Source organism: Tinamus guttatus, unplaced genomic scaffold, assembly GCF_059628265.1.
Source record: "Tinamus guttatus ecotype Peru unplaced genomic scaffold, ASM5962826v1 Tinamus_guttatus_pri_ptg000383l, whole genome shotgun sequence".
NCBI lineage: Eukaryota > Metazoa > Chordata > Aves > Tinamiformes > Tinamidae > Tinamus > Tinamus guttatus.
The window spans coordinates 3,533,739-3,549,058 of NW_028288917.1; the positions used below are offsets into that span (position 1 = coordinate 3,533,739).

At 37.5% G+C, this 15,320-nt stretch overlaps 1 protein-coding gene across 13 annotated transcripts in view; it reads left to right on the forward strand.

Moving 5' to 3' along the window:
* The window catches only part of DLGAP2 (DLG associated protein 2), a 432,244-nt gene that overhangs the window by 383,035 nt on the left and 33,889 nt on the right, over positions 1-15,320 (forward strand). The gene's annotated exons all lie outside the window — the stretch shown is intronic.

The following is a 15,320-nucleotide window of genomic DNA, read 5'->3' on the forward strand; positions in this document are numbered from 1 at the left end:
ATTAAAAATACTTGCTTGAGATATCTTTCGTGTAACAGAACAGTGGAAGCCTGGAAAGTAAGCTGACATTGAATAATAGAAATATATGCTTCTAGAAATATAGCATAAAATGCTATTTTATCTATCTTAAGCATAATATTTTAATTGCTACAGATAATTTTAGAGTAAAACTAGGAATTGTAGCTTCTGTTAACACCTCTGTCCTTTGTTTAACAGATGTGTTATCATGACATAAAATGGGACTTTACTGCTATCTCAGAGACTAACTTTTCCTGTTTGTTATGTAATGTATAATTATTAGGAAGAAACCTTCCACAGTCAAAGAAAGTGTTAAATATCTTTCTATTTTTGTACCTGCCACCGGATACTGAATGGGAACACTTTCATAACTAATTTGGTATTCAACTTGATTGATTTTCACCTAAGTTGTTATAAGTTTATGTGCCAGGTAAGACCAAACATCTCATCTGAAAGGAAATCACTTCATTTTCTTTGGAGTCACAAAGTTGAATAAAATATGGTATGTTTTGGGAAATAAATAGATTGGTCAGTAAATAGGTTTGCATCTCAGTGTTCTCATGCTTACGAAAAATATTTGGGATTGATTAGCAGTCCGCTGGTTAAATAATTTAGTTTTGAAAACTCAAACCTTCATTTCACACATGGCTTCTTTCTCATCTCTAAAATGATTTATCAGATATAGGTTTTATTGCCTAAGTATGTAATCCTTCTCTTTTTTTGTGGTTAGGTGATATTGACATTGTGGAGAAAAAAAGATCTTAGAAAAAAAGATGATGAGAGGTTCTGTCCTGAGTCAAGACTGTGATTCCAAGCCTGTAGGCTCTATTTGGTTCTGCATGTGGTTCTGTATTCAAATTCAAGTTATTATCCCTGTGAACAAGTTCGTCCTCAGCTTCAATGGAAATCAAATATTCAAAATAGGGATATCTGTCTAATTTACAAGAAGAAAAAGAATTATGTGCTTCATTATTAATTGAAATTTTCATTTGACAAATAAGGTATTGTTTATAAAACCACAGAGTAGCTCTCTCTCTTCCATATTTCTGTCTTCAGCATTTGTCAAATTGATGGGAGATGCTTCATTTCCTATTAGTACTGTAGTTCAAAAAATCTCTTACTCCTTTGACCCTGTCTGAAAAATTGTAAAAGAAGCAGTTGCCTGAAATATGGAAATGGTATTGGCAGATATTTGACATGTATACAGGCTTCATCCAAATAAATGTCACAAAAGTCAAAGTTTCACATCAGCCTTCAGTTCCAATTCAGTCTTTGGAATTGCCAAGAACATTACTTTAGATTAATTCTTTTTTTCCTTCTGATGCTACCGACTCTTTTGGCAAGGAAACTAAAGCAATTTTGTAGAAAATTAATAGGCATTGCAATTCAATTATTACTTGAAATTTCAGTGATACAGGTCACGAGTGCCTCTTATCAGTGTTGTAAAGCAATTAAATCACAGCACAAGACTCAGCTAAAAATTCAATCACGTAGCTAAAAAATGTAAACTCAAAACAGAAAATGTAGTATTTGGTCTATGAATTCAATTATGAAAGTATAGAATATATATTTACAACATGCAGTTTCCTAGTACATTCCAAGGCTCATAAGCACGTTTCAGCAGGCTGAAAGTTTACAACTGTAATGGATATTATGTGGAAACTTATTAATGGACTTTATTAGAAAGATTTTTCTAAAAGATGGAAAATAATGATGAATAGCTAGCTTTTCTAAAGCCATGTTTTCTTCATAGTTTCTGTGGTACTATCGAACACATAACTTCTGTACAGACCAAAATAACTTAATTACTTGTGGAATAGGAATTGTCCATCTCTCTTAGAGACTGTGCCAAGACACAGCAACTACCTGTTGCTCCGGGTGTAAGTGGATGAGACAAGTGACAAGGTGCCAGAGGCAGCCCACACAGCTGGCGCACAGAAAGCTGGACACAGGCTCCGTGTGGCCCCTGCTAAGGCTGACAATATTTCACACTGATTAGGTCGTTTCTATCCATCCTGTTCCATTTTATGAAGAAATGAGGAACTCAGTAAAAATACTGCTATATAAGGAACCCAGTAAGAATACTAAAAGCTACAGCCCTGAATGACAGAGCAGTCCAGCTGCTCTGCAGAGTCCTTTTGGTCTCTGCCCTGCATCCAGTTCCAGCTGTCAGATGCAAAGCTGAGGAAATACAGCTGCAGCTGCTGCTGCCTCCCACCTTGTCCCTCCATCACAGACAACATGTAATTTCCTGAGTGCGAAGTCACAAAGTGCAGCAGTCACTAACTACCACTTCCTTGCACGTTTGTTATTCTTGTAAGCAATGCTTCACTTGCCAGGAAGAGTTCTGACTTATTTTTCCAACTTGATTTCCTATTGCAGAAAGATATATGTGTGTATATACACTACAGTGTCAGCTTTCAAGGCTTCTGGTAATCTCTCAGGGATTTAGTGGAGTGGCAGAGTGCTGTGGGGAAGGTGCATGAGCTACCTGGGGCACCAGGTAGTGCCAGCTGAGTGCATCACACCGGGCTGTCAATAACGTCACCTACCATGTCACATATCATCCCACTTGCAATACCTGGAATGTCCTGCTAACAGTTAGTGGAAATATTCTCATGCAACACTGGATTGTACCATAAAAACAGACAAGGAGGTCAGAAGAATCTGTACCACTCTGTTTTTTGGGGTATTTTTGTCTGTTTGTTTGGGGGCGGGGGGTACGTGTGTGTGTCTTTTCCTGCAAATGGCAGCTGAAAGCAAAAGGGCTCTGTAAAACTAACCAGGCCATTGCTTTTAGGACAAAACCAGAAAAAAAAAAAGGGGGGGGGGGGCAAAAATATGGCTCAGTCAGAGCTACACCAATTTTTTTCATTATCAGTTAGCAAAGGGAGAATCTGAGTAAGAAAAACATTTTGTTCCTATTTGCGGCATTTGGTGAGAACAGACAAATCCCATGGTTAATGTGAGGATGGCCGCTCACAGTTATATTAGAGGAATGGGAAGCTCCAGCTTGGTGTTCCCTTTTCTTGAGAAGGTCAGCTGAGTTTTGTTATATGCCCTGTATGTGGACAGAGCACTATATGTAAAATATTCCATATGTTGTGGAACATATTGGAATGTTTCCTATTTTTTTCTGTTGACATTTGTTTGATCTTTACTTTGATTTCTGGAATACTTATGGAACTGGAATGAGACAGGAGCTGGCAGTTACGATGATCTCTTGTGAAGCAGAAGAACTTGTTATAATCCCTGTTTGAAGTGAGACAGAGAGTAACGGGAATTTAAATCTTTGACCATCCAGCTGAATATCCCAAATACCATGTTACTGCATATTTAGATGTGGAAGAGTGCTCAGATTCTCCTGATAGCATTATAGTTTGGATAAAAGACTTTCAACTGCATTGAGAGGGATATTGCTGCTTTAGCCCAGGACAGTCAGCTGGCAGGTGAGGTACCTGCTCAGTGAACGTTGCTTTCATGTTCAAAGTGAAACAGCTTCAACAGAAGGAACTATAAGGCAGTAACTGAAGCACTCTGCTGAGAGGTAGAAAATCCTTCTCCTGACAAAGAGAAATGAATGCCTGACCTAAGTAATTTCTCTGGCTTTTACACTAATGAATAGAAACACTAGTTTTTTGAAACTAGCTAACATTTTTCTATAACTCGAATTATTTGGCTGCGACAAAGCCTGTACTTTCTAACAAATTGGTTACTGACAAAAATAAATATCTGTGGATTTCAGCGTAATGGTAATTGGGTTATGGTACATAAAAGCATCCTGGATTTCTTCTCCTAATCTTAAATAGTCAGTCCAAGATCACATGGATTCCGCTTTAGGGATTTCCAGCTAATGCTGAGAAAACCAATGTCTGCATCACTGCTGATTTCAGAGGATATAGTTACTAGCCATATGTGGCCAATACACTCCTGACTTGCTTCTTTTTTTTTCTAGAAGATGTAATGCAATGAAAACCTTTAATACCAGTTACATGCAACCCCTTTCAGATAATTCATACTAGTATATTAGTAATTCATACTCTAGTGTATTAGTGCATACAGAAGAGATGACATTGAAAAAGATGAGACATATGGAATTGTCTTTTTTTTACTTTTGCCTTTCTCAGCCAGACTCTGCTTGGCAAAGAGTAAACTTAAGAGAATTCCACATTTACTGAACTATTGAGCAGTAATTCCAAAACCAATTAATTCAAGCAAGGTCACATTGCATGAGGGAGTTTTCAATTACAGCTCAGAATGCCTGAGGAATTGCAGGTTTCCCCTCTCCTGATTCAGAGCCATTTTCAGCTTTCCATTTTTGAAGTAAGTGGCTATGTAGGGTGGAATTTTAGAATGCAGATTTGATATTTATCCACAAAACTGTCATTGACAGTAAAGGGACTACATGGTCATGTACCTTCAGATTTAATGACATGAAAAGATCTATTTCATCTCTTAACCTCACAGTAGTTGCTAGTACTGCTGTCCATAGTCCTGCTGCATAGCACAGCACTGCAGAATGAGAATCAGGGACTGATTTCCTGGTTGTTGTTTGAGCACTGACAGCATTTGTTATACTTCTTTTTCAAAGATATGAGGACACTAAGCATACATGAAAGTATAAGCTGTGGGTTGTCATAGGGATTCTGACTGTGCAGGACAAACTTGTTGGGGTGCTGTTGCGGTAGTAATACTCTGCCCTTGAGCACTATCCATATATATTCAAAAAAAACACTCCAAACTCTTAAAAGAAAAAGGGATTATGATCAATAATGATTTCCTTTCAGTTTTTTCAAAAATAAGATATAGTACTTATACAGTCAGCTGCTTGGATCTTTTTAACCTGGTGGAATATGGCTAGGAAAATTCAGCCAAAGCGGGGAAAAGAATGCATGAGGTAACATCTCCAAAATTTATATTCTCTCTATACAAAAAGTGTAGGTAAATGCAGAGTCTTAGAGGTTATTGTTGGTATCCACTGCTAAATAATAGTTTGCAGCAGTGTCCACTATAGGCATATTTAAACTCCCACAAAAACTTAATTCCAAATAAGATATAGAAGGCTATTTTCACTATTATAGTTTTCCCATTTACTTTTTTAATTACTGCTGGGGCCCCATGGAATTATCTGGCACTTTAATTCTCTGCAGGAAACATAACATATATCTGTGGGAGCACTTGGGGATCCTGAGTTATTACTTTGATGCTGTGCCAACTCCTGTGCATATAGTGTGAGAATAAATTTTATCGTAACAAACGATGGGCCCAGTCTTACACTTGGATATGCACACATCATTGTCATTGCTCTGAGTGCATCTGGGGGGAATAATTAGTCTCTAATTCTTTTAAATATACTATTCTCCTCCTTTGCTGACACTGCTGTTATGCAGCAATTCTGCATTATGGAAGTGGTCCAGGGAGTCACTGGGATGAAGGTGACAGAGGTCCTTTGGTTTGAGGAGTTCAACAGAGGATGGCCAAGGGGCTGCTGTAATTCTTCCTAAGTCTGGGATTCCCCGAGACCGGAGGAGGCCTGTGCTGACCGGGGCTGCCTGCCCGCCTGGCCTCTTCAGGCTGATGAGGCCTGCAGAACAGTTGGAGCAGTAGCCAGAAACCTTTAACAATTTTCATTCTCCTTGATATAGATTACCTGCAGATGCAAAGATAAAAACTGAAGTCCTTGCCTTGCATCTATGGATAATTTTAGAAATGTGCAATGGCTGCCTTTCCTTTGCTCCTGCTGTTCTGTGCTTGACATAATTCTTCTGTAACCTATTAGATGTGCTTGACAGCTGGCTCTTTTTTTTTATCAAAAAGTACACACATGCTCCTTTCTCTGGAAGAATTTGACTTTAAAGCTGCTCTATCAAATCAGGTTTCAAAGTTTTCTCAGTTTTGTTTTCTGAATGACACTATGAAAAAAAGAAGATGTAAGAAAGAAAGAAAAAATTATACAAAGAAGGTGATTCACTGTTCAGGTGTGTGAAGCTTTCCTGGAAAGATCGAAATTAATAGCAGCAAAGATAAGTTTCAGCCCAGCTATTTACCTAGGGTCTGCCAGAGGGTTTTGTCCATAGGTGGGTCGGCACAGCAGTGGGAAGCTCACAGGTCAGCCTTGTCTAGCTGAAAATCTCCTACTGCTTCATTTTCCATTGCCTGGACCCTCTCCTGTCAATGCTTCTCCTTTCCATTCCTCGGGGAATGAAAAAGCCTCTTAAGGAGTCTTCTCAGAAGCTCTGCAATTATCCAATCCTGTCTTTTTAGAGAAGTGCATGTCAGGAGCCATAACACTGACGTGCCCTGGAACTCAATGCTTTCTGTGCTGGGTATAGAGAGCTTGCTTTGACTCTGTTTTGGCAAGACTTTGTACTAGTTCACATAAAATATTTCATCCATCAGGAGCTCAGTTCATCAGTTAATGTAAATAAGCACAGCATTCTTGAAGTTGATGAAAGTTATGGCCTCAGCTCTGTGAAGCTTTCAGTACAACAAGGGTGAGATCTCTATTCTGCTTTAGCTTCTTGGAACACTGGAACACTTTATATAAACTCTGTGCCCAGCCAGGGAGATATTCTCTATGTATGGGTCTTAGGGAGGTGCTGTGGCATATGGAGGGTATGTTGGAAGAGATCAAGGTGCACTTTGAAATACCCTCCCTGGCAGGGCAGATCTTGCTTCAGCAGAGTCCCTTAACCTTCTAGAATAGCCGTCAGTAAAACTTTTTCCAAGAATATGTTGTCAGATATGTAGAGAGACAACTTATGTGCTTTCCCTAGCGTTCCACCTCATGGACGGGACATTTTGATTAATGCTTGCTCCTTATGAATATGCTTCTCCTGAGGGACATTATTTATTTCTAACTTTCAAAATTGCCATTTCCAGGAGAATGAGATCCTCGTGGGCGGCTGCTACCCAAGTCTTTCATAATAATACAGAGATCTGAAGGTAGAAACAAAACAACTTTAATACTCTTTAAATAAAGTAGTCTCTATATTTAAATGGAGAGGCTCAGAAGTCAGTCTTTTCTCAGGGAAAAAAAAAAAAAAAAGACTTTTATAGGTAGTTTTAGGTTTAATTCCAATGAATTCTTCCTCTGTTTTGTTGAGCCAAAAACCGTACTGGGATGCGTAGGTATGTCTGCCAGGCAGATTCCAACACTTCAGCAAGTGCTTCGGCAAATTCCCTGAAATGGAGTCCAGACAAAGGTCAAGCTTAAGTTTCCATTTGTCCTTAAGTTTCCATTTCTGCCCTGGGGGTTTTGTTGGGGATCAGGTTTATTCTAGAAGGGCAATTGTAAACTTCACAGTTTTTTTTTTTTTTTTCTTTTTTTCCAGAGAATCACTGAAAATAAGGATCCTAAAATTAGTGGCATTCCAAGGGCATAACTAGACAAAATTAGCGCTAGGCTAATTAGGTTAGATAAGTGGGATGGGATTTGGAGCCAGGTGAAGTCACTTAAAAACATGTGCTTACATGGGAGCTGGTTGTCTAACTTCCCACGACAGTAACTTCAGATCAGCTGAATCATTAACGGCTGGTATCACTTGAGACATCTGAGACACCCACATGAGACCTGTAGGAGAAATGTGTCCTTCTAGACAAACAGCTGTAGGCTAGGCAGAATACCCAGCACATGTCATAAAGCATTAGACAGCTATGTTGAGGTGAATTTGACCCAGAATGAATACAGTGTTTGGATCCTATTGTACACTGACAGACAACAAACATACACACTGAGATATCTTAACTAATGACTCACTCATCTAATGACACACTGTTCCTTGACAACAAGCTCCATACATACTATATAAAAAAATGCGTGCTGAAAGTGGAAGGTTTAGTCTTAGTTATGAAGCCAATTAAAATATGTACACTGAAAATCTTAGCTTACACAAATATCAGAGCAATCCAAACATTACTGCTCCTCAGATGGAATTAGAGGATATTTTAATATCCTCTGTATCGCTTGGGTTTCCGAGATTGGGAACATAATATCAAGGACATATCAGTGAGTCATAACATTTTTTATGCATTCAGGTTTGGTTATGTTAAATACAAGCGAACCCTTTGGGATAGTTCCGTGTCCAGCGAATACATAAATTTTCATTCTTGGACTTTTTCCACTCCTAGTTTCCACTCCTTCCCAACAGTGAAAACCCACAAAATTTCAGTCATAAAAATTCTTCTCACCTAATACAAATACCTAAAATGTAGCTGTCAAAGGCAGTCACATTAATGTTCTATTATAGTCAATGAGATGTGATTTATCTCTTTTAGGATTGGTGTGTGTTATGAGATTAGTTGTCCTCCTGAGGTCTCTATTTCTCTCAGTTGCCTATGAAAATAGTCTAAAATGATGGCTTAGGTAGAGCTAGCTAACTTTCAGAGGTCTGAGTTAGAAGTCAGTCATTTTCAACTTTCATTATAGGATGAAACTAGAGGTTAAATTCTGGTCCCACAGAAAACAGGGATAAAGTGCCTGCCTGATAGATCCGTGCTCTGACTTTATGGGATTGACAGCTCAAAATAAGCAGAATCATTTGTTACACTTAAATGCAGGGCTGATAATGTTGAAGTAGACTTCCAAGCACCATTTTGACACCATTCCTGACTCCATTTGTACCTTGGGTTAAAGGATCTCTTGATCTGACTTTCACCTCTACTGTTAAAATCTCAGAACTGTATTCTGAGATTTTATCCAGAGCTGTAGCTTTCTGCAGATTAAAAGAATGATTTATAGGTAAGCGTTACATTTTCTCTAAGTAAAATAGCACATAAACTGTTAAACTGTTTAATGTAGAACAGTTATCATAATGCACCATTGAAATTATTCTACTGCACAACACTTCCTTAGGATTAACTGAGCAAAGTCTTTTGTGTTCCTTAGTACTTTGGAATTTCTTATTGGAAATTAAAGAAAACCACAAGGTACACATAGTTACTATGAGACTAGAAAATACACAAACAAAAGTCTGAGTAATAAGCCTGCCTAGTATGTCTGTGGATGTACTTCAAGAGGTTGACAGAAAATATTTCACTAGAATAATAATGCTGCATGGAAAGTAAAAAAAAAAAAAAAAAAAAAAAAAGATTTCTTTAAGTGCAGAATTACACCAATATTGACTTGATTCTTTTCTACTGAAAAAAAAAAAAGATTTCAAAATTTTTATTCCTTTTAATATGAAGAGAATCTCCAAGTAATAGTGGCTCTTAGCTTTTTGAGTACTTCTTTTCTCTTTACTTCTCACTGTTTTGGCAATGTGATAAATACAGTCCATATTCCTTTAAACCACATATACATCTGTAAATGAACCATAGAATAGGCAAAGGTACCTTCTACCTCCTTGTCACTGAAAAGCTGAAATGATGTTTTGTAATGCAACTTCAGTATTTTAGAGGCACACAGGAACTGTCTTGAAGAGCAAAGCAGCTGTCAGCACTTTGCATTGATGTCTACAGGATGCTAACTGCTAGTTAGGCTATAATTTCTTGCAAATTAACTGTTCTAAAATAGAACCCTTTGTAACCAGTCCATCAGCAATCCATGAGGCTTATGTTGCCCACATCTCTTTTAACTTTGGCAAAGGCTTACAGTTTCTGACCTTGATGTCTTGTTTGATTTGCATTTCTGTTTTGAGACTAACATTAATTACACTGTCAAAACAGATTTTATCGTTTACGTAACACGGGCTGCCTACAGAGCTTAGTTGCCTCAATATGGAGGCAAGCATTTACGCACTGAATGACTTGATTACAGTAATTCCTTTTATACTGTTCTCCTTCAAGTTCTAATTGGGAGATTGTAGTATGTTCAGATGCTGCTCTTAGGCATCAGATTTCCCCATATTTAGTAGTCACATTTCCACTTAATTGTTAGTTTCCTATACAAAATCAGATAGATGTACAGAGCTTTAGCCTAAAAGGGCCTACTGTAATTACTGAGTCTAACCTAACACACACACTGATAAAACATATCTCGTCCAGTAACTTTGAGTCTCTCCTGCTGTAAATTCTGATTGAGGTTAGGTAGCATACTAATGATTTTAGCCTCTTATCTCAAATGCTATGATGTAGACTCTGCTCAGCAGAGAGATGTCAAGAACAGATGCTGCTTAAAAAAATAACATTTTGTAGGGGGTTTATCTGGCAGCAGTGTCTCAGTGACATGTTATTTTGAAAAGCTCTTTAAAAATAATTATATATAATAGACACAAATCTTGCCTATGTGGCTAAAAATGTTATGATAATGTTCCAGATCCTGAGTTTATGTGAATTGTTCTAACTATGCTGACCTCAGTGTCAACAGCTTTAGTGGAGCTAAACAGCATGGTCTTGCTCAGTGCCTAAAACTGCACAAAAATTAAAAAGAACTTGCTCTTAATGCTTCTATAGTGCAGCAAAGGGACCTTGGGCCAAACTAATACTAGCTGTTGTGTAGTAGGTCCACCAGAAGGGATCAAGGAGCATTCTTGCAGGAAATTAGATGTCAATCAGATCCTTAATGCAAGCAAATGCTGCACAGGCTTTCTTTACTAGCCAGCTCTCAGGGGCTGTGGAGCATATGAGATGAAGCTTCCACCTTTCTCATAAAGTCATGTAACAGAAGTTAGTTTTTTTCATGACAGAGCTTTAAGAGGTTGGAATTTGTCCTGCCCGTTTAGGTACCTTAAAATTAAATGTCTAGATCTGAGCTGGTTATCCTTTATTCCCTTTCTAGTTAATAGAGAGAAGTAGGTAATTCCATAAGGGTCATGAATCATCATTCATTTCCAGTAAAATAGGCATCTAAGAATTTGAGAAGAATTGCCTTCCAGAACTTTTATTTTACGCAATATTTCTAAAAGAGTGCAGAAATACTAACATAGTCTTGGATGTTTTAAAAGACTATTATCAGGTGAGATGGATTCCACTGCATGGTTCTCAAATAAGAACGGTGTCTTGAAGGTTACTAAAAGACCTAACTCAAAAAATCTGGTGCAGAATAACTATAGCATTTTGCTCTCATAGACTGTGGCAAGATGAGACCATCAATTAACATCTAACTGTAGTATGTGGCAAATACACAGATTTACCTGAATATAATCCATCTAAAATGACCTATCAAGAGAAGAGTTTTGGAACTCTTCTTAGGAACTCCAGGCAATGCTCATCATATGGACAGATAACTGTGTTGATATAGCTCAGCTCAGGGTAAGTAGTTGTCTCAGGAAAATACCTCACAAAAATACCATTGCAGATACAACAGCTCTTTCTTACTGTTTAGCAAGAAAAAGAGATTCTGTAAAGGAAGAAAAAAGATTCTTTTTGCAGGGAAAGAGATCGTACTATGTCCTAACACAAAGATCCTCTCTACTGAGGAACAGAGATTACTGGTATATTTATCAGACAGGATACACTGTAGAGGGCTGAATGGGAAAAGGGTAGAAGCAGGAAGATATGATAGTAACTAAAGTAGCCCTCTGATTAGGTTTAATGGAAAATAATTAGATTTGATTAAAAGAATGCATTTATTTAAAAGCAACATTCTCTCTTGTATATCAAGCACCGTATGACAGTGGTAAGCTGCAAAGACTGTTTGCAACATTTGAATTCCAATTTTAAAAAAATGCTCTTCTAATCTTAAAAATAGTGAAGCTCTTAAATCTGGAGAGCCCTCAGAAGTGACAGAACAGGAAGCAGAAGTGAGCGCCTATCCCAGGAGCGGCAAGCAAAAGAGGGCAAGAGCCAGGATTGTGTGAGAATGTAGATGTGAGGGGTCCCCTCACCTGCCTTACATTCAAATATAGCCATTATTTCAGTTTAAGTGTATATTAGCTATGTCTGAGTAGTACTCTGAATACCATGCATTTAAATTCAGTTAGCGCTGCTCAAGGTCAGGTAAAGGCAAAGAAAAATGAAGCAAGGCTAAACATTTTCCTTTGTAGAGACTGAGCGCATAATACTCCAAGTTCAAGAAGTAAACCCAATATCAGGTGTAGGTCTTTGAAGTGGTCACTGATAGCACACAATTAAAATAAGCAGGCTGGATCCAAGCAGACTAATTTACCTTAAGCTTTACCTCTTCTTCTAGCTGATCACTCTTTCTTAATCACATGGCCAGAGGCTACACATGTCAAAACTAAGCATTTCTAAATCATCTCATTATGAATAAACATTAAAGGTATTACTGATGCAAGAAAGAAACCACTTTCTAACATTTCACAATATGACTTTAGGAAAAGCTAAATTTGCTTTGCAAAAATTAAACAACAGACCTGTCTGATATTGCACTTTCCTTTTAATTATGTTTGGCAGTGGAAACCAGTGTATGAGAGAAGTTGATAACTTACTCTCATATACTCATGTCCCAGCATCCTCTCTTTTAAATAGGAACTTCCTAAAAGGTGTTTTTTTTGTTGCCATTGTTGTTTTTGTTGATCATTCTTTGCTTGGAGAAGTTATTCTTATGCACCCACAAACACCTTTTAATATTTAAGGATATTATGGTCCTAATAAAAATGATGCAGTGTAATGAGGAACCTTCAGGGCATTTCAAGGATGACTATGTTATCTGGGGATGTAAAGCTTCTGAATGGAAAAATGTTCACAGTGGTCAAAGGATGACAGTAAGAACTGAGTAATCTTTTCATACAAGGTTAGATTTAGTTGTTCCCTTTCTATTGCAAGGTTTCTTTTCAGTATTCAGAAATGGTTTCAGGGTTAGCATTCGCTTTTCTTCATCTATCATCTGCCTGGGGGTCCACACTGCATTTCCTTGAGCGCTCTGGTTCCTGGGAAAGTCTGAGGCAATATGCCCCGGGGAACGCTGCCTCCAGGGCAGCTCCATGGTCCCAGCAGAGTAATTATACTTGTTCTGAATAAACCTCCTTACAAAACAGAAAATCCAGTTTACTCTTTCCTTGTGTCATAAGGGACTAACATTGCCTTTAACTGATGGTGTTTTCATGGCAATTTATCATACAGTTAACTTTGTGATCTCAGCCTAAATCATGTGGGTTTTTTTTTTGTTTTGATTTGTTTTGTTTGGTTTGGTTTGGTTCTTTTTTTCTTTTTTGCCTAGTGCTTAGTGGTTATGGTGATTTGATTTATAAAACCCCCTCAAGTGATTATACCTTTCAAATGGACCAACAACGGTGATTTGTTAAAAGACTGCCTTTGGAAAGGTGTTCTGAATGTCACCTACAGCCACTGATGCTTCATCAAATATACCAACTCTCTTTTTGCTTTTTATCATGAATCTCTACGGATAACTTGAAGTTACGTCTCAACTGAATGCTTTTAGTCATTTTATTTCTAGCACAGACTGTTTGGCCTGAAATATGGGCAGAGTGCCTGACTTATTTCTATGGCCGAAGCCACAATATCTGCTGCCAAATTTAGTCAAATGCAGTGTAGATTAAAAGGGGTTTAATGCTTCCAAGTATATTAAATAGAAAAGTTCCTGTTACTCAAGAAGTTAGCAAACTTTCTTTAGATTTCTTGTATGTTTCTGAACAGCTGAATTATGACTTCTCTCAAGCTGGGATCATCCTTTTGATCACTCTGCAGTATTGCCACAACACCTAATACTCTGGTCCTCAACAGCGCTCCCCAGCTGGTATCACACAGCATATAAGAGACATTAATGTGGCTTACAGAACATGTCACTTTGGACCATTTCAGTACTGAATTCAGCACGGATAGGGAATCCTGTATATTTGAGGAGGGAAGTGGTCATTTGTCGGTTAAGGTATCAATTGTAGTTCATACGCTAGGAGAAAGTAACTGGGGCAGGCAGAAATGGGAAGAGGGCTTTCTGCATAATGATGACAATAGTTCTTGCAAAAAAAAATGGATGTGCTACACTTTTTTTTTTTTTGTGCCTGAGTGCCAAATCAATACGTGTTATGCTGCTATGCTGCCCACTCCCTTCTTCTGAATAATTTGTACCTGAATTTAATCATTTAACCTAGTCCAGTACGAAGCAGCACCAAATCACTTGGTGGGTTCTCCATTTATCTAATAATATGCTTACTTACAGGAAAAAAACAGTGGAGCTGACTGCACATGTTTATGTTGAAGTAGGGCAAATATCTGAACAGTCAATATCGTGATTAGAATGTTAGTCTGAAATACCGAGATAATTTATTATTAGAAGAAGATTTTTTGACCATATTTATCATTTTTGATGATAATCATTATTTAACAGATATTGACAGATTGTATATCATGATGTCCAAATAGGGATTTTTCATATATTAGAAAAATAAAATAAAATTACTGCCAAGGCCAAGAATTGAGCAAGGCACAGAAAGATATTACTTCTGGTAACAGGAACATCCGCAGAAAAAAAAAAATTTAATAAAAAAATGTTGAAAGTGACATTAAATTTCCTTCTCCAGACCTTAATTATCAGAGGCCCAAGACCAAACATGGTCCATAAACTGTGGATTATAGGGTTGCTTTTCTACTTTAACGTGCCCCTAATCTATTATTTAGTCATCATATCAAATGCATCTGAGTGAAGCCTCAATATCATTATTCACATAAGTTATCCCATTAGCTTCACTGGAACCACTTGAATGATTAAAGCAAATAAATCGACTTTGGTCTTAAAATTTGCCTCACAGATTCACGCTTCCATCCTCTTACCTGATTTTGTTACAGTTTCCAATTAGTCCCAGATTTCTGTGCCTCTGAAACTGTTGTTCCAGATATGAACTCATTAACTGCTTAGAGATAGATTTTTATTTCCCTGCTCAATATTTGATCTCTGTGACTGTAGCTTAGAAATTAATCGGATTTCTTTCTGCCGTGTTTCATTGTAAATATGAATCCTATTGCCCATGAACTTTAAATCTTTCTCCTGGTTTCCTCTCCAGTTGAATACATGTGTTTTTTTTTTTTTTAAATCCTATTTATTGCTGATGAGCAAATGCTGTCCAAAATACTACAGTAACAGGAAGACTTCATGGCTGTAAGGCACGTCACCCCACTGAATCAATCTTGAGTTTTACAGAAGAAAATTATAAATCCTAAAACAATAAAATGATCAAGTAACTGTTTCAGTTCTGCCACAAGGAGCTTTTTGTTTTGTTTTAGAAATTTAAATAAAAATTAAATTAGCTATGAAAGGTTGTCATATTTAACATTTATGTTCAATAGGTAGAACACCGATCTGCTACCAGAATAGTAGAGATATACTTGCTTATGAAGTTTCATTGTCACATTTACCGTATGTTTCATTATTCACTGATATTCTTTTGGATGAAGACAGTTGGTGAAAAATAATAAAATAGTCATAACAGTGATAACCTGCTTGG